This window comes from Trichosurus vulpecula, chromosome 2 (assembly GCF_011100635.1).
Source record: "Trichosurus vulpecula isolate mTriVul1 chromosome 2, mTriVul1.pri, whole genome shotgun sequence".
NCBI classification, from domain to species: Eukaryota; Metazoa; Chordata; class Mammalia; order Diprotodontia; family Phalangeridae; genus Trichosurus; species Trichosurus vulpecula.
The window spans coordinates 358,577,814-358,603,515 of NC_050574.1; positions in this window are offsets into that span (position 1 = coordinate 358,577,814).

A 25,702-nucleotide genomic window follows, 5' to 3' on the forward strand; every position below is an offset into this window, starting at 1 on the left:
ACTAGGCATTTTAGAAATTACAAACAGACTTCATTTGATAACATATATACATATATTTATATTATTATGATAGCAATGGTTCCATTTTATGCAATGCTTTAATATTTTCACAGCACTTTGCATGAATCATCTCCTTTAATCTTCACAATAACTCCGTTAGGTCAATGCTATTATTATACTTACATGTTAAATGAGGAAACTAAGGCACAAAAACGTTAAGGGACTAGTATCAGAAGTAGAGTTAAAACTATTTTTTTTCTTATTTAAGTCCAGCATTTCTTATTATCACTATTGTTATTGTTTTTGGTTGTGTTTTTGTTTGCTTGTTTGTTTTGAACCTGTGATTTCATTGGTTCCATAAACTCTTTATAAAGAAATTCCATCTCAAAATGCAAAAGGGCAATAATTTTAGAAGTTGGAGTGTTTGGAACATAAGATCATAAAGTCAGAATATGAGGTGATGTTACAAGTCATCTAATGTAGTCCCTCTTATTTTAGAGATAAAGAAACATACTCAAGTGATGTAACTTGTCAAAGGTCATGCAGTTAATAGTTTCATAATTTCATAATTACAGTTAATAAGTCCATAATTTGGATTTCAATCTAGGTTTTATGATTCCTAATCTAGTGTTTTCTTAAGGAGTCATACTTCCATCATCATCGATGTCAACTGAGTTTAACTTTGCAGATGCACATACTGTATACACACACACACACACACACAAATCTGTTCATGAGTATGCAATTATATTTTTGTTATTTTATATTTGGAGTGCTACAGATTCATGTTTACTTTTTTCTGTTCACAGGTTGAAAAACTATTTTTTTTCCATAGGAAAGGCCTATAAGGCAAATAAGAAGAATTAATTCAAGACGTCTAATGTTTGCACTGAATATTATGTCAACACTAAAAACAGTCTGGGATTTGAGGGTTTCAGTGTCCTTATTTTTCAAGGCAGATAAGCCAGCAGGGGAACAGTTAACACAAGATGTGACAGTGGGTGCCAGACACTGACACAGACCATCACTGAGAAAAAACTCTCTTTGGCAGAAATAGTACTCTGCCAGAGTTATTCTGCAATAAAAGAACAAAGAAGGTTTGGGAGGAAATAGAAAATAAACATATCTATGATCATGGTGCTCAGGGTGAGTAGAAGGAGGTAATTATGATTAGCAAAAGAATCTCGAACAAAACTGTGACTAAAGCCTAAGAAGGAATAAAAAAGTCAGGGATACTGTATAACAAATCATGTTTCTCCTTCTCCATAGTTAATTGTTCTCATTTATTCTACATGGAGAACAGCCTTCTTCAGTTTCTTAGACATATTGCCCAAACAGAAAAGAGGAAGAAAAATAAAACAAAAGAAAATGTATGTAAGTGTGATGCCATGAATCTTAGTAAAAATAGATTTTCTTTGCAAAATGTAAATTCTTCTCATATCATATTGTGTGTATACATTTAAAAACACTGAGGACAAACATCACCACTACTCTTGAATCATAAGTTTGAAGATCCCCAAATGACAGGAGTTTAACAATTAACAAAACCTCAGAACATGAGAGTAGCTAACTGTTGGTAACACAGCTGCTTACTTGCTCCATCGAGACAAGCCAAAATAATTAACAAGAGGGGGGAACAATTTAACATTTAACCAGTAGTGTATGTTAAAAGCTTGCTGTTGTTTTCTACATTATGTTTATTGTCTATTAAAGGAAACATCCAATTCAGGCAACTTATATTAATGAGACTTTTTTATTAACCTAGGGCCTCTCATTCCAAAGAATCTTAAGGCACATTGTAAACTGTGTAAGCATGATATTTTGCTTTACATATTCCTGAGACTAGCCTCAAAGTGGGTTAGATAAGGGATTGCTACCATTAACAATGCAGAGCAGTGAAAAATAACTCATCAGTTTGAAACCACAGGGGGAATTTAGGTGGACAGAAAGTAATTATCTGTGTTGGAGGGAGGCCAGGACACCAAGGCTAAGATCCTGTTATAAGCTGAAAATGGCAATAATTTATTTGGCTAATAGGGGTGTAATTAAATATTGGCTATTTAAGTGCTATTTCATTAATTACCAACCAAATTTGTGTATACCAACCAGGGAAGGGAAACAGGTGGATTCTTCACTTTTCACTTCATCTCTTGAGTGTGACTGTTTCTTATTTTTTGTTTAAAAAAAGTTGTCAAGAAACTCATAAATATTTTTTGGGATGACAAATACACACACATACATTTAACCTTTGGACATGGTGCTTTATTAAACAGTAGCAGCACATTTGTGGGTATATATTCATGGTCCATAGAGAAACACAGGAGGAAAAAAAGGTTGTGGTGAAATATCTCGTTTTCTTTCTTACTCATTTTAGTTTGAGTACCAACCTCCTTTCCAGTCACCTTCCCCCAATAAAACTCAGACCTAGTGACTGACCTTTACATGTCATGATCACAAGCATGGAAATATCTATTCAAAACCAAATTTATTTTTTCTAACCACAATAACATCTCAACCATTGTGCCAGAAGTCAGTAATACGTGCTTTTGTTGATTAAAACCATCCATCTTGATAGTATCAGCTGTTGCATCATAATACCTCTAATATATTAATCATATGGGAAATAGACTTGTTGAACTTGAACTTTGGGAGATTTCTTTATATCATGGCCCGAGTTTCCAAATGTTCTTAGATATATGTGTGATAGCATAGTACATATTTTCAAAGCCAATTTGTGTCTTTCACATGAGTTTCAAGGTTCAGATTAAATTTTCAGTTATCAAGCATGCCCAAAACAAAAAGGTGGCAACATGGTATAATGAGAAAGGTGTTAGACTAGGATAGCATTGGAATCCTGCTTCAGATGCTTCCTAAATAAGGGGTGATGGGCATGGAAATCAATATATTTAAATCTCAGTTTATCTATAAAATGAGCATAATCATAACTTTTATATTTATACTACTTACCTAACAGGGTTGTTATCACAAGCAAATTTATGTATTAGAAGTACTTTTCCAATCTAAAGTGCTATATAAACCTCAGCTATTATTAAATAATATCTACTTTGTAAGGTGGTGCTGTTTTTGTCCTGTGATTTAATTAATATTAAAAAAAATCGGAGCAAGGGGGATCACTAATTTGAATTAGCAACACCTTTGCAACTTCTAGTCTTAGAGAGTTATCTGGGCACTAAAAATTAAATGCCTTTACCAGTTCCCACAGCTTTTATTCATAAGAAACTGGGCTTGACTCCAAGGGCAGAATTCTGTCAAATATAGCACAGAGTCTCTCATGTGTTAATCCTAACATTTGATGAGAATAACTAGGCAAAATAAACAAAGAAATGAGAAATATTTTAATTAATATTGATTTTTTTCTTTTCTTCATGAATTTTTTTTCAGCTAATGCTCACATGAACCAGGTAAATTCTTATTATTATCATCTTGCAGAAGAGGAACCTGAACAAGTGAATGGCCCTTATTCATAAAAACAGTGAGTGGCAGAACATGACATTTTTGATGCGATGGTCTGCTGGTCTTTCCTAAGCCCTTCTCAGAGTTATGATCAATCATTCATCTTCTTTACATTTCTAGATGATTCAGAACTATGACTCCAGTTATATTCATGAATAAAGCAATATATCAGAGATCAACATGCATTTACATACAAATAAAATATAAGAATTTTGTATGAATATACACATATATGCATGCAAATAAAGATATATCCATATTACACACATATAAAATCATCCATTCATAAATATGCATTATATGGATAAACATGCACATAAAATTGTTATGCTACATCACATTATGCTACATATTAAGTAGTAATTGTATCATTATATTGTGATAGGTTATAATATCACATCATACTAGTTCGCATTGTGTTGTGCTCTGTTATGGTATGTCATACCATGCCATGTCATCTATGTTATGGCATGCTATATCACATTCCATTAACCTGTATCATATGATGACAAGTGATGATGGTATAACATGTCATGATATTTAGTGTCATGCCATGTCATATCATGTCATGTTGTGCCTCAGAATGAGGAATACTTCAATTTAACACCTGTATCTAACATATACAAGTTGTGTGAATGTGGATAAATCACTTAACCTCTCAATAACTCCGTAAGAATAAAATAAGTTGCAGAAAAGCTGCTGACCTTCTCTGCTAGTGGGAATTTTCTCTCTTGAAAATTCCTTACCCCAATGACATCCATTAGAGTTAGATACACATCACGACCATGCATTTTCCATCAAATCCATTCTAACTCTGAATAATATATCAGCAAAATTGAAGTATTTTATTTCTAACTCACCTTAACTACAATGCTACAAAAACATATTTTAAGTAATGCTTGAAGCCTTTTGTTATTTTCCCAATTAAGATTTTTTTTCTTTACTGAAAGAAAGCCATGGGTTCTCACTTAGTTCCTTTGCATCCTCAATATCTTGGAATAGGACTTGAATCCTAGAACTCATAAAGATAAAGTTAATTTTAAATTTGTCCAAACATATTTTTCTTTTAGTTTTTAATGTACTGTTTCATTTTCTTCAGTGTCAGAATGAAAGAAATGTGACTAACTGATTTCTGAGCTCCTTTCAATCTCCCAATTTATGATTCTATGATCAGTGGGGGCACAATATCACCTAAAAGGCTTCCCACCATTATTTTGACACAAGAGAATCATATGGATGCCCACTGAGATTATTTATCTACCTTAATAATTATTGCAATGAGATCCCAGCAAAACTCCCCATGGCACATTGTGCAGTAATTAAAGACTATAATACTTAGGCTTCTGAAATGATGCCAGAGTACTTTTCATGGTGACATCCTTTAAGCACACTCCAGCAGAATCCTTGAGATTTTTGCAGTAATCACCTATTAACACAAGTTTGGAGAATACTCCTTGGCAAGACTCACTAGGCTTTCATAAAAGTCTTATCCCTTTTTGTTAGCTTTGGTTTGGTCAGAGGATTCTTGTTCAGGATTCAGTCGTAAATGAGTCTCTGTCATTTTATTTCCTGATTCATCATCTGACATTAAGTAGCCTTGGAATTATATTCACCATGATATTATGTAACCCAATGAAGCACAACATAGCCTGTCATATCCTAATATAATAGTATGTGATGTATTGGAAATCATTTTAAAAATTCACTTCTTTTCAGCTTGCTACCTGCCATTGATTCAGGTGGGCTCCAATTCTGTATTAATTTTGTCAGGGACAACATTGTCAACAATGTTGGTAGAGAAAAACTTCTCCCAAATCTTTGTCAACTGTGTGAATTATTTCTGAGTGCCTGGAAGCAGCTTTATTATTTCCTTGAATGAATATAAACATTCATTTCTTTTGCTGGAATGATTCTGTACACTTTTAGGGAACTGTTCTTTTTCTACTTTCCCACCCTCCTTACTTATCTTTCTTATCTTTCTACCAAGTTTGTAAGAATCCTAATAAGAATTCCTTAAACTGAGCTGTGCATCTACACAATGTTCCCCATCATCATTTCTTAGAGATGAATTTCTTAATACCTGCAATCACATTAAAATGAAACCAGTACCTAAATAAAGAACTGGATTTTATCCCAAGATACCTAAATGATGTCAGGTTAACAAGATGATACTTTAAAGATGGAAGAGCCATTAAAATTGCCCTGGCTAACTTAAGTAGGGATATTTAGGATATTTAACACTATTACCTTTTAGACTTTGTAATGATGCCATGGAGTAATTAACTCTAAAAAGAGATGAAGGAAAATGACCATTAAAATTAAATAATGGGTTGAAGTTGGACAAAAAAATAGCATAAAAGTATAGAACGGGTGCCCTGAGCATGCAGACAAAAGAAAAAAAAGATGGTACAATTTGCAGAAAAGAACTACTTCACTAAAACAATAGCAGATCAAAAGATTCATAACAAGAAATATCCTACGTATTTGAAACTTGTCAATCACATTACACTTTTCACTGTTTGTAATCACATGTATACATGAGGAGGTAAGGAATAGATTTTCTTCCTTTGCCAGTGAGGATGACATTGCATGAGAGTAATAGAAAAGCTATAAACTGCACCTCTAGATTCAAAGGGTATTTTATACTCTAGTCAATAGTCATTCTTCTATTTGCATAGAATGTAAAAAGAAGCCAGAACCTTACTCCCATTGCAACTGGGTATCTTCATAAGAACTGGGCCATATGATTTCTCAGTGCTACTTACAGGGGTATGCTGGATCCAGTTGCTGATTATTAAAATTTCAACATGAGCATTTACAGTTTACCCTTGCTACAAATCAGAACTTAGTGTACTGCTTTGATATTTTTTCTTATTTTTTATGTTAAATATTTCCATATTACTCATTTTGTGCAAGAAGATTCAAATAAAAGCAAAAAAAAACTGAAAAGGAAAAATAGTTGCTTTAGTTTATATTCAATCAATATCAACTTTTTCTCTAGAGGTCAATAGTATGCTTCTCCATTAGGCCTTTGGGATTGTATTAGATCAGTGTGTTGCTGAGAATAGCTAAGTCATTCCCAAGTCTTCATCAAAAGATATTGCTGTGAGGGTAGAGCCAAGATGGTGGCTGGAAAGCAGGGACTTGCATGAGCTCCCCACCAGGTCCCTCCAAAAACCTATAAAAAATGGCTCTGAACAAATTCTAGAACTGCAGAACCCACAAAATAGCAGAGGGAAGCAGGGATCCAGCACAGCACAGCCTGGATGGTTTCTGGATGAGGTCTATCATGCACGGAGCATGGGCAGCAGCAGGACCGAGCAGACAGGGAGCTGGGCAGAACAGGCCCTAGCATGCTGAATCAGTAAGCTGTGGCAGTTACCAGACTTCTCAAACCCACAAACACCAAAGACAACAGAGAATGTTACTGTGAAAAGCTGCGGGGGACAGAGTTCGCTGTGCAGCCACCGCCCCAGGGGGAGCGGGGTAGTGCAGCTACAAAACTACAGCTGCAGTTTCTTCTGGCCCCAGGCCCACCTGGTGGGAGGAATTAAGTGGTGGATCAAAGCAAGAGTGCAGAGCCTGCTTAATATTAGCATCAGGTCCAGGTTGCTGTTTCTTGGGGAATGAGGAGTGCTGGTGTGGCAGAGCTGGCTGTACAGAAAGAGCTCTGAAATCAACAGTGCATCCCCTCAAGCCTCGAACAAAGTACTCTTTGCTCTACAAGCAGTCATATACCAATAAAAACCTCAAGGGTCAAGTAAGTTGGCTGGGAACATGGCCAGGCAGAGAAAACAAACTCAGATTCAGTTTCAGATTTTGGAATCTTTCTTTGATGACAAAGAAGACCAAAACATACAGCCTGAAGAAGTCAACAAAGTCAAAGAGGCTACACCAAAAGCCTCCAAGAAAAACATGAACTGGTTTCAGGACGTGGAAGAGCTCAAAAAGGAGTTGGAAATGCAAGTTAGAGAAGTAGAGGAAAAATTGGGACAAGTAATGAGAATGATGCAAAAAAAAACCATGAAAAATAAGTCAATAACTTGCTAAAGGAGACCCAAAAAATACTGAAAAATATACTGAAGAAAACAATACCTTAAAAAATGGACTAACTCAAATGGCAAAAGAGCTACAAAAAACCAATGAGGTGAAGAATGCCTTGAAAGGAAGAATTAGCCAAATGGAAAAGGAGGCCCAAAAGACCACTGACGAAAATACTACTTTAAAAATTAGATTGGAGCAAGTGGAAGCTAGTGACTTGATGAGAAATCAAGATATTATAAAACAGAACCAAAGGAATAAAAAAGTGGAAGACAATGTGAAATATCTCATTGGAAAAACCGCTGACCTCGAAAAATAGATCCAGGAGAGATAATTTTAAAATTATTGGACTACCTGAGAGCCATGATCAAAAAAAGGAGCCTAGATAATATTTTTCAAGAAATTATCAAGGAGAATTGTCCTGATATTCTAGAGCCAGAGGCTAAAATAGAAATTGAAAGAATCCACCGATCACCTCCTCAAAAAGATCCCAAAAAGAAAACTCCTAGGAACATTGTCACCAAATTCCAGAGCTTCCAGGTCAAGGAGAAAATACTGCAACCAGCCAGAAAGAAACAATTTAAGTATTTTGGAAAAACAATCAGGATAACACAGGATCTAGCAGCTTCCACATTAAGGGATCTAAGGTCTCAGTGTATGATATTATGGAGGTCGATGGGGCTAGGATTAAAACCAAGAATCACCTACCCAGCAAAACTGAGTATCATGCTCCAAGGCAAAATATGGATATTCAATAAAATAGAGGACTCTCAAGCTTTCTCAGTGAAAAGACCATAGCTGAAGAGAAAATTTGTCTTTTAAACACAAAAATCAAGAGAAGCATGAAAAGGTAAACAAGAAAGAGAAATCATAAGGGGGACTTACTAAATTTGAATTGTTTTGTTTACATTCCTACATAGAAAGATGATGTATATGATTCATGAGACCTCAATATCACAGTAGCTGAAAGGAATATGCATATATATATATATATATATATATATATATATATATATATATATATATATATATATTGTGTATATATATATATATATGTTTGTGTGTATGTGTGTATGCATATATATTATGCATATGTGTGTATATATAGTGTCTGTATATATAGTGTCTATGTATATATGTATATGTGTGTATATATATACATATATATGTGTATATATCCATATATATGTGTATATATGTATGTATGTGTATATATATATAAATACACACACATATACATGTGTGTGTATGTGTGTAGGCATATATATATTGTGTCTATGTGTGTATATATATAGTGTCTGTATATATATTATATATAGTGTCTATGTATATATGTATATGTGTGTGTTTGTGTATGTATATATATGTATGTATATATAGACAGAGGGCCCAGGGTGAGTTGAATATGAAGGGATGATACCTAAAAAAAAAAATCAAATAAAGGGACAAGAGAGGAATACATTGAGAGAGGGAGAAAGGGAGAGATAGAATGGAGTAAATTATCTCACATAAAAGTGGCAAGAAAAAGTGGTTCTCTAGGAAGGGAAGAGGGGGTAGGTGAGGAGGAATGAGTAAATCTTGCTCTCATCGATTTTGACCTGAGGAGGGAATCCCATATGCACTCAATTGGGTATCTTACCCCACAGGAAAGAAGGAGGAAGAAGATAAGAAGGGGGGATGATGGAAGGGAGGGCAGATGGGGGAGGAGGAAATCAAAAACAAACACTTTTGAAAAGGGACAGTGTCAAGGGAGAAAATTCAATAAAGGGGGATAGATTAGGAAGGTGCAAGACATAGTTAATCTTTCACAGCATGAGTATTGTGGAAGGGTTTTACATAATGATACGCATGTGGCCTATGTTGAATTGCTTGCCTTCTTAGGGAGGGTGGGTGGGGAGGGAAGAGGGGAGAGAATTTGGAACTCAAAGTTGTAAAAACAGACATTCAAATACAACAACAAAAAAAAAGTTTTTGCATGCAACTAAGAAATAAGATACACAGGCAACGGGGCATAAAAATTTATCTTGCCCTGCAAGAGAAGGGAAAGGGGGATGGGAGGAGAGTGGGGTGACAGATGGGAGAGCTGACTGGGGAATTGGGCAACCAGAATATACGCCATCTTGGAGTGGGTGGGAGGGTAGAAATAGGGAGAAAATTTGTAATTCAAACTCTTGTGAAAATCAATGCTGAAAAGTAAATATATTAAATAAATTAAATAAAAAACCAAATAAACCAAAAAAAGATATTGCTGTTCCTGTGTACAATGTTCAGCTGGTTCTGTTTACTTCACTATGCATCAGTACATGTAATAGTATCCAGGTTTTTTTTTTTTTCTAAATTCAGCCTGCTGGTCATTTCTTATAACACAATACTATTCCACTACAATCATATACCACAGCTTGTTTAGCCATTTCATACTTTATGGACATCTATTTGATTTCCAAATATTAGCCAACACAAAAAGAGTTGCTACTAATATATTTGTACAAATAAGTCATTTTCCATTTTTTGGATGTCTTTGGGATGTAGAACTAGCAGTGGTATTGCTAGATCAAAGGGTATGCACATTTTTATAGCCTTTTGGGCATAGATCCAAATTGCTCTCCAGAATAGCTGAATCAGAACAGCTGAACTCCACCAATCATTTATTAGTGTCCTAGTTTATCACATACATTCTAACATCTAAGAATTTCCTTTATTTATCATATTTGCAAATCTGATAGCTGTGAGAGGGTACCTCAGAGTTATAGGATTTTGCCTTTCTCTGATCAATAGTGCTTTAGAGTATTTTTTCCTATGATGGTAGATAACTTTGGTTTCCTCATCTGAAAACTGACTTTTCATATTTTTTGACCAATTATCAATTAGGGAATGGCTTGTATATATTTTTTTAACAAATTTGACAGTTTTCTATGTATTTGAGGAATAAGGCCTTTATCAGAGATAGGTGTTTCAAAATTTTCCCCCAGTTTTCTGATGTCCTCCTAATTTTGGTTGCATTGATTTTGTTTGTGCAAAACATTATATATATATATATATATATATATATATATATATATATATATATATATCTATATATATAGATATATAGATAGATAGATACACACACACATATATATACATATATATGTATATATATATATGTATATGTATATATACATACATAGATACATATATACACATAAATATAGATATATATACATATACATACATATATACACACACATATATAGATGCACACACATATATATATACATATACATATATATACACATACATATATATAAACCTATTTTTCATTTTGTAATGCTTTTTATATCTTTTTTTGTCCTAAATTCTTGCCTTGTCTGTAAATCTGATAGATATAGTATTCCATGCTCTCTTAATTTGCTTAAGGGATCACTCCTTATATGGAAATCATGTACCCATTTTGATCTTATCTTGGCATATGCTGTGAGATGCTGGTATATACCTAGTTTTTGTCATTACTGTGTTCCAGATTTCCCAAAGTTTTTTGTCAAATAATGAGTTTTTGTTCAGAAAGCTTTGATCTTTGGGTTTATCATATACTAGATTACTATGGTCATTTATTATAATGTAATTTGCACCTAATCAATTCTACTGATGTGCCACACTATTTCTAAGCCAGTATGTTTTGATAATTACTGCTTTTTAATAGTTTGATACCACTGTTTCTTCAATTTTTTTTCATGGATTCCTTTGATATCCTTGACTTTTTTCTTCCAAATGAATTTTTTTCTAGCTCTAGAAAATAATTTTTGTAGTTTGATTGCTATGGCACTGAATTAAAATATTAATTTAGGTAGAATTGTCATTTTTATTATTGCCTTGGCCTAAATAAGAACAATTAATATTTTTCCAATTGTTTAGATGTGACTTGATTTTGACGAAAATTTTTTGTCGTCTTGTTTATATAGTTCTTGGCTTTGTCTTGGTGGGTAGACTCCCAAGTATCTTAGGTTGTCTACAGTTATTTTAAATGGAATTTCTCTTTCTATCTTTTGTAGCTGGACATTGTTGGGAATGTTGATAATTTATGTGGGTTTATTTTGTATCCTCCAATTTTGCTAATTTTCGTAATAATTTCAAGCAGTTTTTAAGTTGATTGTCAAAGATTTTCTAAGTATACCATCATATGATCTACAATAAATGATAGTTTAATTTCCTCATTTTCTATTTGATTTTATTTAATTTATATTTCATCTCTTATTGCCACAGCTAACATTTCTAGTACAATATTAAATAATAGAGGTGATTATGGACATCCTTGCTTCCCCTTATTTGTATTTGGAAGGCTTTCAAGCTTATCCCCAAGACAGATAAAGCTTACTGGTGATTTTAGATAAATATTACTTATGGTTTTAAGGTAAGTTCCATTTACTCCTGTTCTTGCTAGGGTTTTTTAATAAGAATGGACACTGTGCTTTGTCATTTTTTCTACATCTAATGAGATAATCATATAATTTCTGCTGGTATTGTAAGTGATTTTGTCAATTATGCTGATAGTTTTCCAAAAATGGAACGACCCCTCCATTCCTTGTATAAACTCCACCTAGCCATAGTTTATGATTTTTGTAATATATTGCTGAATAATTTGCATCAATATTTAGTAAGGAAATTGGTCTACAATTTTCTTTCTCTGTTATGGCTCTTCTTAGTTGGGATATCAGCAACATATTTTTGTCATAAAAAGAATTTGTTGGGACTTCTTTCCTTATTTTTTCAAATGGTTTAAATACTATTTGGGTTAAATGTTCAGTAGTATACATTAGTGAATCCATCTGGTCCTGGGGATTTGTTTAGGAAGTTAATTGATGATGATGATTCATTTTCTTTTTTCTAAGATTGGGTTATTTAAGTATTTTATTTCTTCTGTTAATCTGGTAGTTCATATTTTTGTAGACATTCATACATTTGGTAAGATTGTCAAATTTATTGGTATAGGGAAATTCTTATTATATGTATAACCAGACCAATAATCATCAAATGTCAGTCAATAAACACTTTTTAAGCACCTGTTATTGCCTGGCAATATGCTAAGTGCTGAAGATATAAAAACAAAAACAGAAACAAAAAAAAAAAAACAAACCAAAAAAAACCAGTCCCTGTCTTCAAGGAGCTCAAAACTTAATGTGGAAGAGAACATGAAAACATAAATGTACAAAGAAGATATACATATGATAAACAGGACATAATTAAATTAGGGTAGGCATTAGAATTAGTAGGTCTTTGGAAAGGCTTCCTATAAAAGATAGGATTATGAAAGTTAAAGAAGCAAAGGAACTGAATCTATCATTCCAATTCTCTAAATCAACACTTATTTCTTGTATAAGGGGGATAAGAATGATTCCTATCTCCTAGGATTGTTATGAAGAACAAATAAGATAGTAAATATGAAATGCTTTGTTGACCTTGAAGTAGTATAAAATCATTAATTATTATTAATTGTTATAAATTACATTGTATTAATTGGTGACACAGAACTGGGAAATAAAAGTCAAGAACATACATTTAACCTACATATATGTTGATATTTAACATTAACTTTGTGCATTGAATATCTATATTAAAATGTTATTCACTATTGAAAAGGATATTGTTGTGCTGCTAAAAATATTTGCAGGGGTGGAGTCAAGATGGCGGCTGGAAAGCAGGGACTTGCCTAGGGCTCACTCCCAAGACCCTCCAAACACCCATAAAAATGGATCTGAACAAATTCTAGAAATGCAGCACCCACAGAATAAAAGGGGGAAGCAGGGCCCCAGCCCAGGACAGCTTGGATGGTCACTGGTTAAGGTCTATCACACAGAGCTGGGAGGGGAGTGGATCAGAGCCAAGCATGGGCTGCACACAGACCAAGCAGACTGGGAGCTGGGTGAAACAGGCCTGAGCACCCTGAATCAGTGGGCTGTGGCAGTTACCAGACTTCTCACCCCACAAACACCAAAGAAAACAGAGGTTAGTGGGAAAAAAAATGCAGGGACAGAGAGAAAGGAGTTACCGGTTCAGCCACCATCCCGGGAGCAGCAGATGTGGTGCGGGTACAGAACTACAGCTGCAGTTGCTTCTGGACCCAGGTCCACCTGGTGGGATGAATTAAGTGGTGGATCAGAGCGGGAATGCAGAGCTTGCTCAGATCCGAGTGATGGTCCGGGTTGGTGGTTCTTGGGGGAGGAGAAGTGTTGGTGTGGCAGAGTTTGCAGTGTAGCAATAGCTGTGAAAAAAAAGCATAGCACCTCAAGCTTGGGACAAAGTTCTCTCGACTATACAAGCAGTCATACCCCCACAAAAAACTCAAGGGTCAAGTAGTTGCCTGGGAACGTGGCCAGGTAGCGAAAATGGACTCAGATTCAGACTCAGACTTTGGAATCTTTCTTTGGTGACAAAGAAGACCAAAACATACAGCCAGAAGAAGTCAACAAAGTCAAAGAGCTTACATCAAAAGCCTTCAAGGAAAACATGAACTGGTCTCAGGCCATGGAAGAGTTCAAAAAGGATTTGGAAAAGAAGGTAGGAAAGTAGAGGAAAAATTGGGAAGAGAAATGAGATTGATATGAGAAAACAGTGAAAAACAAGTCAATAACTTGCTAAAGGACACCCAAAAAATGCTGAAGAAAATAACATTTTAAAAAAATAGACTAACTCAATTGGCAAAAAAGCTCTAAAAAGCCAATGTTGAGAAGAATGCCTTGAAAGGCAGAATTACCCAAATGGAAAAGGAGGTCAAAAAGACCACTGAAGAAAATGCTACCTTAACAATGAGATTGGAACAAGTGGAAACTAGTGACTATGAAATATCAAGACATTATAAAACAGAACCAAATGAATGAAAAAATGGAGACAATGTGAAATATCTCCTTGGAAAAACCACTGACCTCGAAAAATAGATCCAGGAGAGATAATTTAAAAATTAATGAACTACCTGGAAGTCATGATCAAAAAAAGAGCCTAGATCTCATATTTCAAGAAATTATCAAGGAGAACTGCCCTGATATTCTGGAGCCAGAGGGGAAAACAGAAATTGAAATAATCCACCGATTGCCTCCCAAAAAAGTTCCCAAAAAGAAAATTCCTAGGAATATTGTTGGCAAATTCCACAGCTCCCAGATCGAGGAGAAAATACTCCAGGCAGCCAGAAAGAAACAATTTTAGTATTGTGGAAACACAATCAGGATAGTACAAGATCTAGCATCTTCTACTTTAAGGGATCGAAGGGCTTGGAATATGTTGGAATATGATATTGTGGAGGTCAATGGAGCTAGGATTAAAAAAAAGAATCACCTACCCAGCAAAACTGAGTTTCATGCTCCAAGGCAAAATATGGATTTTCAATAAAATAGAGGACTTTCAAGCTTTCTCAGTGAAAAGATCAGAGCTGAATAGAAAATTTGACTTTCAAATACAAGCATCTAGAGAATCATGAAAAGGTAAACAAGAAAGAGAAATTGTAAGGGACTTACTAAAGTTGAACTGTTTTGTTTACATTCCTACACAGAAAGATGATGTGTATAATTCATGAGACCTCAACATAATGGTAGCTGAAGGAAATATATATATACATATACATATACGTATACATATACATATACGTATACGTATACGTATATGTATACATATATATGTGGGGGGGTGTATACACATACGCTCATACATATGCATGTATACATATATATATACACACACACACACATATATACACACACTTATATACATATACATATACATATACATATACATATACATATACATATACATATACATATACATATATATGTATACACACACAGAGGGCATAGTGTGAGTGCAATATGAAAGGATGATATCTAAAAAATAAAATAAAATTAAGGGATGAGAGATGAATAAATCAAGAGAGGGAGAAAGGCAGAGAAAAAAGAGGGTAAATTATCTTGTATAAAAGTGGCAAGATAAAGTAGTTCCTTAGGAAGGGAAGAGTGGGTAGGGGAGGGCAAATGAGTGAATCTTACTCTCATCAGATTTGACCTGAAGAGAGAATAACATGCACACTGAATTGGGTGTCTTACCCTACAGGAAAGAAGGAGGAAGGAGATAAAAAGGGGGGATGATAGAAGGGAGGGCAGATGGAGGAGGAGGTAAGCAAAAGCAACCACTTTTGAAAAGGGACAGGGTCTTGGGAGAAAATTGAATAAAGGGGTATAGGATAGGAAGAAGAAAAATATATTTAGTCTTTCACAACATGAGTATTATGGAAGGGTTTTACATAATGATACACATGTGGCCTAGGTTGAATCACTTGCATTCTTAGCAGGGTGTGTGGGGAGTGAAGAGGGGAGTGAATTTGGAACTTAAAGTTTTAAAAGCAGATGTTAAAAAAAAAGTTTTTGCATGCAACGAGGAGATAAGATATACAGGCAATGGGGAATAGAAATCTATCTTGCCCTACAAGAAAGTAAGGGAAAAGGGGATGGGAGGAGTGGGGTGACAGAAGGGAGGGCTGACTGGGGAATGGGGCAATCAGAATATATGCCATCTTGGAGTGGGATGGAGGGTCAAAATGAGGAGAAAATTTGTATTTCAAACTCTTGTGAAAATCAATGCTGAAAACTAAAAATATTAAATAAATAAAAAAACATATTTCCAGCTGTGTACTTCATGTAATCTGCTAATCAACCAATATTTAAGCTATTAGCAAATTGTTTCAATGATTACAACTTTGTAGTAAAGTTTGGGCTTTTCTATTACAAGCCCCTTTTTCTTCTCACTGTTATTCATAATTTTCCTGGAGATTCTTTTCCTTTTGTTACTCTATATGAATTTTAAAATTATTTTTTCTTGTTCTAAATGTAATCATTTAGGAATACTTCTTCACACTCACTGTCTTTCCTGGTCCCAATACTCTCTTTAATTTTTTCGCTTATTCAGGTAGAACAGAAGAAAATATGTGAAGTGGTCAGTTTAAGAAAAATGGGTACCTAGTATGTACTCCAACAGATTTAACTTAAAAATAACAGAAAGAACTGAAACTCAGCTTTTACACATTCATGACGATTGATAAGATGAAACACATATCACTATCTGAAAGGAGAGAAGGATGTTTAGTCTCTATAAAATTTTACTTTCTTAAGCAATGCACTGTTACCTTCTCCTTCATTTATCAAGCAAAGTCATCTTTCATCATTATCTTAATGACACAATCTTTATGCACTGTTTGTGATATCTTTTGGAGAAATACTCATAAGCTTTCTTTCAAAAAATATTTTGGTACATTATTGCCAGTTTATTACAGAAATTATAGAAGAAAAAATCCCCTCACAGAAAGTTGTGGCAACTGTAACCATTTCAATTTTGAAAAAACCTATAACTAAGGGGAAATATTCTTGCATTTTAATGTATTCTGGATATCTGACTTGTTTTTCTGACTTTGCTGTTATGTAAGCTGGAAGAGATTTTTATCTTTGGAGAAAGTCATCATGAATTGGGTTTGTGTAATAGTTGAAAAGGAAAGAGGATATTCCATTAATGACTCAGTCTCTCAAAAGTAGAGTGTTGACTAAATGTTACCTTCTGTAGTCTCTTATACACATCATAATGATTTCTAGAAGAGTTCTGCAGTTAACACAAAAAGGGCAATAGTTTTGGATCATTTCATTTGGAGTTAGAAGTGCCCTAATAAATTATCTAGTCCATTCTCTCTATTTTTGACATGATACAAACCATTGCTTAGAGGAGTTGAGGTGCATGCTATTGTCATATAGGTAAATAATTAACAAGGTGTACATTTAAATTTTGATATGTCTACTGTCTCCTCGTCCTTCCAGAAGTCTAACCAGAGGAAATTAGTTACATAGATAACTGGGAAAAGCAGAAAAATGGAAAATCTGTGCAGACATAAACCTACCTTAATTCTTGCATTTTTTTTACTTTTAACCCTGAAGAGATTTGCTATCTGACTTTCTGGACAGTTCTTTCTATATAACTGGTAGGTCAAAGAAACAAGTTTAACCTCTTCCTTCTCTTCATTTTTAGTTCACTTCTTGCTCTCCTTGTTGTTGCCATTGTAGCATGAGGTGAATATAGATAAGTAGTTGCTGGGAAAGATCTCAGAGGGCCGCAGTGACTAGAGAAGTGTGTAGTACCAACCTTTAGAAATGGGACAAATCTTTTAGATGAGATCAAACAAGAGTAGGACTGAATTGACAATTTGCAAAACTCTCAGTGGAGACTGCTTTTTCTCTCTCTTTGGTTCTCTTTTGGGACAGTCTGGCCTGCTTCCCACTCATAAGACCCCAAATCCCTCCTTTTAAAACTTTCTTGACGTTCAGGAGCTAGGAGAATTAGGAAATTTTTCCTAAGACTCTCAAAAGTAGTGAGGGTAGAGACAGGCATATAGGTGAGAAGTGATTGGGTTAAGGGCTCTGTGGAATACCTCTTAACACTCTTCTTATTCATTTTCATTGCATACTAAAATATTTGGAGCCATATACATTGGATTGTCACTGTGATAAAATAACGTTTTATACACCCTATAGATTTCACTTGAAGGATAGAGACAAATTAAGATTTTTGCATTTTTGATATTTTAGAATAATATTCCACTTTCTTTTTCTTTTTCTATAACTCTGGCCTAGATGAATAATAAATCAGATGAGTATTTATTCATGAACTGAAAGTTAAGAGGAGGAGTAGTTTAAGAACTTTTAGGGAAGCCTCCACTGGTGAACAATGGGCATACTGAAAATGCCTCTGAGAAAAGCCAGCAGAAGAAATTTGGATTAATTCTAACACAACCAGCTGGAAAGTAAATTAAGGGCAGCACCACCTGTTGGTCAAATTGTGTGCAACACTCTCTTTTAGGTGTAAATTATTACTTCTGTATGCTGAAAGAAGGCATAACAATGAGCCAGGTATAGGCTGCTACTGTGATAACAACATTTCCAATTTCAACTAATTTGCCCACAAAATGTGACCATAGGCTGCACTCTTGTCACCCTTAGTATTTCTGAAACTCTATGTTGAATTATTACTGGAGGAATATGCACTAAAGTACACAGTATCTGAGTAACCTATACGTTGAAATAGATAAATTACCACATTGTTTGTGCCAAGCACTTGGCCCACATTCGTTGGGTGCTTTTGGTTGTTTCAGTTTGTTTTTATTAGCTTCCCTTCTAATGTTATTAAAATGGAAACAAACATGATGATTACTCAGTATGATCTAGATAACAAGAGAAAATGCTAGTCTGAAGTTCTGTAATATCTACCCCACCCGTTGAATATGCTGCATGTAAACCTTGAGCTAGTACATCTGGTATCATCTGCATTTCTGGACAGATTAGCAAGAGGGATGGTATCAGAACACAGGCCTTTGACCAAGTAATCTTGCAAGTCCATCAAATCCTAAAATACTATGAAAGAATTAATACATTTCCTAGGGCAACTAAATCCAAAGAACTCTTCTCTTGAAAGAAATGTTTTCCTAACTGTACAGGTTATTGATTTGTGCCCAGAAGCAAGATTTATTGGTCTTATAATTTTATTTTAGCTAATGTGTTTGTCTGTAGATGACTTTTCTTATTCAGATGTGCCAAATGTATTTTTAGTATGTCAAAATACTACATAAAATTTCAAAGACACTCAGTTTCTAATCCTTTTGCTCTTAATTTTGAAAAAAAAAATCTAATTTTATGTCTACTTTATTTTCACTTCAGAGATAGTGTCAGAAAATGAGAAAATACATTTACAATGAACCTGTGCTCAAAGCTGAGAAAAAGTGAAAGTATGAATTTGTATATCTCTTACTACAAGTAGAAAAGATATTATGTAGGCTGTTAAATTGTATCATTGCTCCAAGTTAACCATTTTAGAAGGAACAGATTTAAACAGACAATGTGAGCTCAATGTCTATACGTAAACTTTCTCTCTTGCCTAGAATGTTCTCTCTCCTTATCTTTACTAACTCCATTCAAGGATCAACTCTTATTTTGTCCTTTAAAGAAGCATTTTGTGGTATTAAATCAATTGAAAATGTTATGTTTCAGATTACTCTATATGTCCTGTGAATATATATGTCAGTTATGCTGTGAATTTGTATTTCATTATGAATCTAATATGTGCTAGACATATTGTTGTGTTGGGGAAACAAAGAAAAGAAAAAAAAGCTATCCCTAAGCACAGTGAGCTCACAATGGATGAAGAAAACATGCAAATAACCATGTACAAACAAGCTACATACAGGATAAAGGAGATTAGTTTTTTTTTTTTTGAGGTGCAAGGGCATGTGTTTGGCTGTCAATCTGAAAAAAAAAATTTGAGGTAAAGTATTCAGTGGTCTTTTCTCCTTAAAGGAAACAGCAACCCTTTATCAGAGATAGCAGCCAGCTGAGGTAGGTGTTCTTTTTTTGAATTTATTTATTTTTAGTTTTCAAAATTCATTTCCACAAGATTTTGAGTTATAAATTTTCTCCCAATCTCTACCCTCCCCCACCCCAAGATGCTCCTTTCCCCAGTTTGCCCTCCCTTCTGTCACCCCCTTCCACCCTTACCCCATCTCCATGCCCTTACTTTCTTGTAGAGCAAGATAGACTTCTATACTCTATTGACTCTATATCTTATTTCCCAATTGAATGTAAAAACAATTTTTAACACTTGTTTTTAGGACTTTGAATTCCAAATTCTCTCTCTTCTCCCCTCCCCAACCACCTTCCTCAATAAGGCAAGTAATGTAATGTAGGTTATACATGTATCATTATGCAAAACACCTCCATAATAGTCATGTTATGGAAGACTAAGTACATTTTCCTCCATCTTATCCTGTCCCCCATTTATTTAATTTTCTCTTTTGACTCTGTCCCTTTTCAAGAGTGTTTGCTTTTAACTACCCCTTCCCCCAATCTACTCTCCCTTCTACCATCTCCTGCCCATCCCCTTTCCCCCTACCTTCCTGTAGGCTAAAACACCCAAATGAGTGTGTATGTTATTCCCTCCTTAAGCCAAATCCAATGAGAATAAAGTTCACTCATTCCCTTTCACCTACCCCCTCTTCCCTAAAGGTAGGAATTCTTATAGAGGAAATGTGTGTTGTGAGCAGGGAAATGAGGTTATCAGGGATGTGCTGGTAACTGGCAGTAGTTCAGAATTTTACACATGTCTAGGCACATAATTATTTCATTGTCCAGCCCATTTGCCCAGTGCAGAGATACCCAGAATAATTAGGAAGGCTCCAGCTAATCTCATCATCCCCAGAAAGGCTTCAGGTAATCTCATCAGTCTCAAATGGAAGACACTAATATTAAATAGTATTAGAAAATTCTTCTTAAACAAAGTGAGACTTTAGCTGATACTTAAAGGAAGCTAGGGAAGCTAGAAGAAGGAGATAAGGAGGGAGACTTTTCCAGTCATGAGGGAAAACAATGAAAATTCCTATGGTCAGAAAATGGCATGTCTAGTATGAGGGACAGAAAGGAGGATGGTGTTCAAAGAAGTCTGGAAACGTAAGAAAGGGAATGGTTATGGAATGCTTTATAAGCCAAACACAGGTGTGGCAGAGACAAGATGGCAGAATGAATTGATAATCTTTTCTTAGCTTTTCCAAATACACCTCTAAATGACTTTAAAAGGCATGTCAGAATAAATTCAGAGTGGGAAAGTCAAAAAAAAGTTAGAATGAAACATTATTCTAGCACAAAATAGCTTAGGAAGAAAAAAAAAGGGATCTCTCTAGACACTGGGGTGGGAGCTGGCTGGTAGAGCAGAGAGAATAGAGATGACATTGGGAATGCCCAGCACTGAGAAAGGCTAAAGTGACTGAATTCCTGGTCAAAAAGATTCCAGGGGATCCTTGTGCTAGCATTGGTCAGATGATTGGACATAATTTGGAAGCTCAATCTCTCATTATGCAATTCTGGGTCACATTTCCAAGGCTGAAAAGAGAAACTGTCATCATAAGGAAACAGGGGCTCTATTAGGACCAGAGTTCAGACCAAAAGGGCAATAAACAAACCACTCCCCACATCACAACACTTTGGAAGTGATGGGGTTTAGACTGTGGGAGCGCCCTTGAGGTCTCCTTGAATCTTCCCGCTAGATGAAGATTTTGCCTGAGGCCATAAGTCTTTCATTATCACTAGGCCCAAATCTCTAGGTTACTCTTAACCTAGGCTAGCCCTCCAATGTCCAGCTACTTCCCACCCTTGATCATATCAAAGTGTTAATGCCAAAATTTGTTACACTTAAATTAGCCTAGTATTATGTTTTCTATTACCTCCAGGTAGCCTTCAGCTACTTCCCACCCTTAATCCATTCTCTTGATCCCTGGAGTCTGACCTCACCCCAGTTCCATCAAGTTCCTCCTTATACTCTCCCACAAGACTTTCTCTAAATCCCTCCTGCCATCACTCCAGGACCACCCTAGATCCTTCCCATGATCTCTCTGTATATGTTTCATCTTACCTCCATGAAGGTGCTCAGATTCAATCTACCTCAGATTGAATCTGAGTTGCTTGTGAAAATGAGCATCTCAAATGGTGAGATTTGAAAGGACTACCCATTATGATGAATCTTTAATAAACTTTGCTTTTCTTTGACTGAGAAGGCTTGAGTTGAATTCATTTGAGCAGGAGCCAGTGTTTTGGTATTTTATGGGTATCAAACACCCCTAAAACATATGGTTCCCTGACCTCATCAGAAACACTGAAAATTTATAAGCTCCCAGATCTAACTGAGAAATCTTCAGGACAAAAGAGTTAGGAAACCAGGATAGGTAATCATTCCCTGGCCCCCAAAAAAAAAAAAAAAAAAAAAAAAAACAACCAAGAAAAAAAAATATAAAAAACAGGTGAGCAGAGCTCAACTTAAGCATATAGTTTAAAGTCAAGAAATAAGTTGGAAAAATGAGGAGACAGACAGATAGACAGACAGAGGGAGAGAGAGAGAAACTTGTCTGTAAAAAGCTACTATGGTAATAGAGAAGCTCAAGACACAAACTCATAAAATGACATGTTTGAAAATATCTAAAAGCAAAATCTCCAAGAAAAATGAAGATTGAACAAAAGCAGTTAAAGAGAATTTCTAGAAGAACAAAATAAAGTGCTTTAAAAAAACAGAAAACAGACTAAATGAAATAGTAGGAAATGTAGAGGAAAAATTGAGAAAAGAAATAAAAGCAATATTAAATAATTATGAAAATAGAATTAGCAGCTTGGTTAAAGAGGCACAACAAATATTGAAGAAAACAACTTCATAAAAACTAAAATTGGATATACATTTAGAGTCTATATCAGATTGCATGCTGTCTTAGGGAAGGAAGAGGGGAAAAAGAGGGAGAAAATGTAAAACTCAAAAGCTAATGGAGCTGAATGTTGTAAACTGAAAGTAAATTCATTAATTTAAAAATTAGAGTAGGGAAATAGAAAGCTAATGACTTCTAGAAACAATGATGCAAAACCAAAAGTGAAAAAAAGTAAAACATCTCATAGGAAAGACAACTAACTTGGAAATATATGAAGGAGAGATAATTTAAGAATTATTGGACTACATAAAAATGATATAAAAAGAGCCTACTTGTCATATTTCAAGATATCATAAAGGGAAACTGCCAAGATATCTTAGAACTAAAAGACAAAGTAGAAATTTAAAGAATCTACCAATTATATCCTGAAAAAAATCCAAAATTAAAGCTCCTAGGAATAGCATAGTTCCAGGAGAAAATAGCAAAAATAGCCAGAAAGAAACCATTTAGCCACTATAGAAAAAGATTCAGGATCACACAAGATTTAGCATCTACCACTATAAAGAAGGAACTAGGATTACAACAAAAAAATAATGTACCCAGCAGTATTGAGTATAATTCTATAAGGGAGCAAATAAATTTTTGATGAAATAATAGAGTTTTGAGCATTATAAAAAGACAATAGATGAATAAAAAAAAGCATAAAAACTCAAAGACTCAAAAATAACATTAAAAATAAAAGAAGTAATAAGGGACTAAACACAGTTAAATTCTTACCATTCCTATTTGGGAAGATGATATATGTAACCCCTCAGAACCATCTTATCTGTAGGTCTTTTAAAGTGACTTCACTTAGACAGAGAGCATGGCTGTGAGTCTATTATGTTGGAATGATCTCAAAAGAATAATGGAAGGGTGAGAAAGAGGGATACAGTGGGAGAAGTCAGAAAGAGAAGATGGGGGAAATTATCTCATATAAAAGAGACATGCAAGAAAAAGTTACTAAAATGTGAGGGAGAAAAAGAATAATGAGAGGGCAACACTTGAACCTCACTCTTATCTAAACTGGTTTGAGAGTAGAAGAATATAATAACAGGCTAAAGAAATTCATCTCACCCAACAGGGAAGAAGAAGGAAAAATTGCTAAGATAAAGGTAAGGGTGATAAAAGAGTCGGTAAATTGAGGAAGGCTGTGATGGAAGAAAAATGGATTTTTGCTGAGGGAGTGGTGTAAAAAAAGAGAAGAGTAAAAAGAAGAGAATAGGGTTAAGGGAAATACCCAGTCAGCAATGATAACTATGGATGAGAATGTAATGAATTCACCCGTAAAACTGAAGAGAATTGCAGAATGGTTTAGAAATGAGAATCAAACTGTGATCAAGTAGGAACTATAACAGGAATGCAGGATTGGTTCAATATTAGGAAAACTATCAGCATAACTGATCGTATCAACAAAAAATCTAACAGAAATTATATGATTATCTCAATAGATGCAGAAAAAGGTTTTGACAAAATTTACCAACTATTCCTATTAAAAAAAAAACATTAAAAAGTATAGGAATAAATTGAGTCTTCCTTAAAATGATAAGTAGCATCTACCTAAAACCATCAGCGAGCATTATATGTTTTGGAGACAAACTAGAGACATTTCCATTAAAATTTGGGGTGAAACAAAGATGTCCATTATTACCAATGGTATTCAATGTGGTACTAGAAATATTAGCTATAGGAATAAGAGAAGAAAAAGAAATTGAAGGAATTAGAACAGGCAAAGCAGAAACTAAGTTGTTACTCTTTGCAGATGATATGATAATATACTTAGAGAATCCTAGAGAATCAAGTAAAAAATAAAAAGTATTTCAAACAATGAACAAATTGGGCAAATTTGCAGGACATAAAGTAAATAAATAAATCATTGGCATATATATATATATATATATATATATATATGTATATATGTATATATATATATATATATATATATATATATATATATATATATATATATATATTTTTTTTTTTTTTTGTAGTGTGCATCAGTCTGTATTCAAACTTCGCAGTTCTTTCTCTGAATGAAGATAGCATTCTCCATCGTGAGTCTCCTGGAGTTGTCCTTGCCCTTTAGGTTGCTGAGAAAAGCACAGCATGTCAGGGTTGGTCCTCACGGAATCCATATATCTGTGGCTGTGCACAACGTTCTCCTGGCTCTGCTCTGCTCACTCAGCATTATGTTGTGTAGGTTTTTCCAGGTTGTTATGAAGTCTGCATCATCCCCATTTCTTATGGCACAATAGTATTCCATCACCTTCATATACCACAGCTTGTTCAGCCATTCCCCAATTGATGGGCATCCCTTTGATTTCCAATTCTTGGCTACCACGAAGAGAGCTGCTATAAATATTCTTGTACATATGGGTCCTTTTCCTGCTTCTGTGATTTCTTTGGGATACAACCCTAGAAGTGGTATTACTGGGTCAAAGGGTATGAACATTTCTATAGCCCTTTGGGCATAGTTCCACACCACCCTCCAAAATGGCTGGATCAGCTCACAACTCCACCAGCAATGCAACAATGTTCCAATTTCCCCACATCCTTTCCAGCATTTATCATTCTCCTGATTTGTTATTTTAGCCAATCTGACAGGAGAGATGTGGTATCTAAGAGTTGTTTTGATTTGCATTTCTCTAATCAGCAGCGATCCAAAGCATTTTTCCATATGCCTGTAGATAGCTTTAATTTCTTCCTCTGAAAACTGCCTGTTCATATCCTTTAACCATTTCTCAATTGGGGAATGGCTTGTATTCCTATATATTTGGCTCAGCTCCCTGTATATTTTAGAGATGAGGCCTTTATCAGAGATACTAGTTGCAAAGATTTTCTCCCAATTTTCTGCTTCCCTCCTAATTCTTGTTGCATTGGCTTTCTTTGTACAAAAACATTTCAATTTGACATAATCAAAAT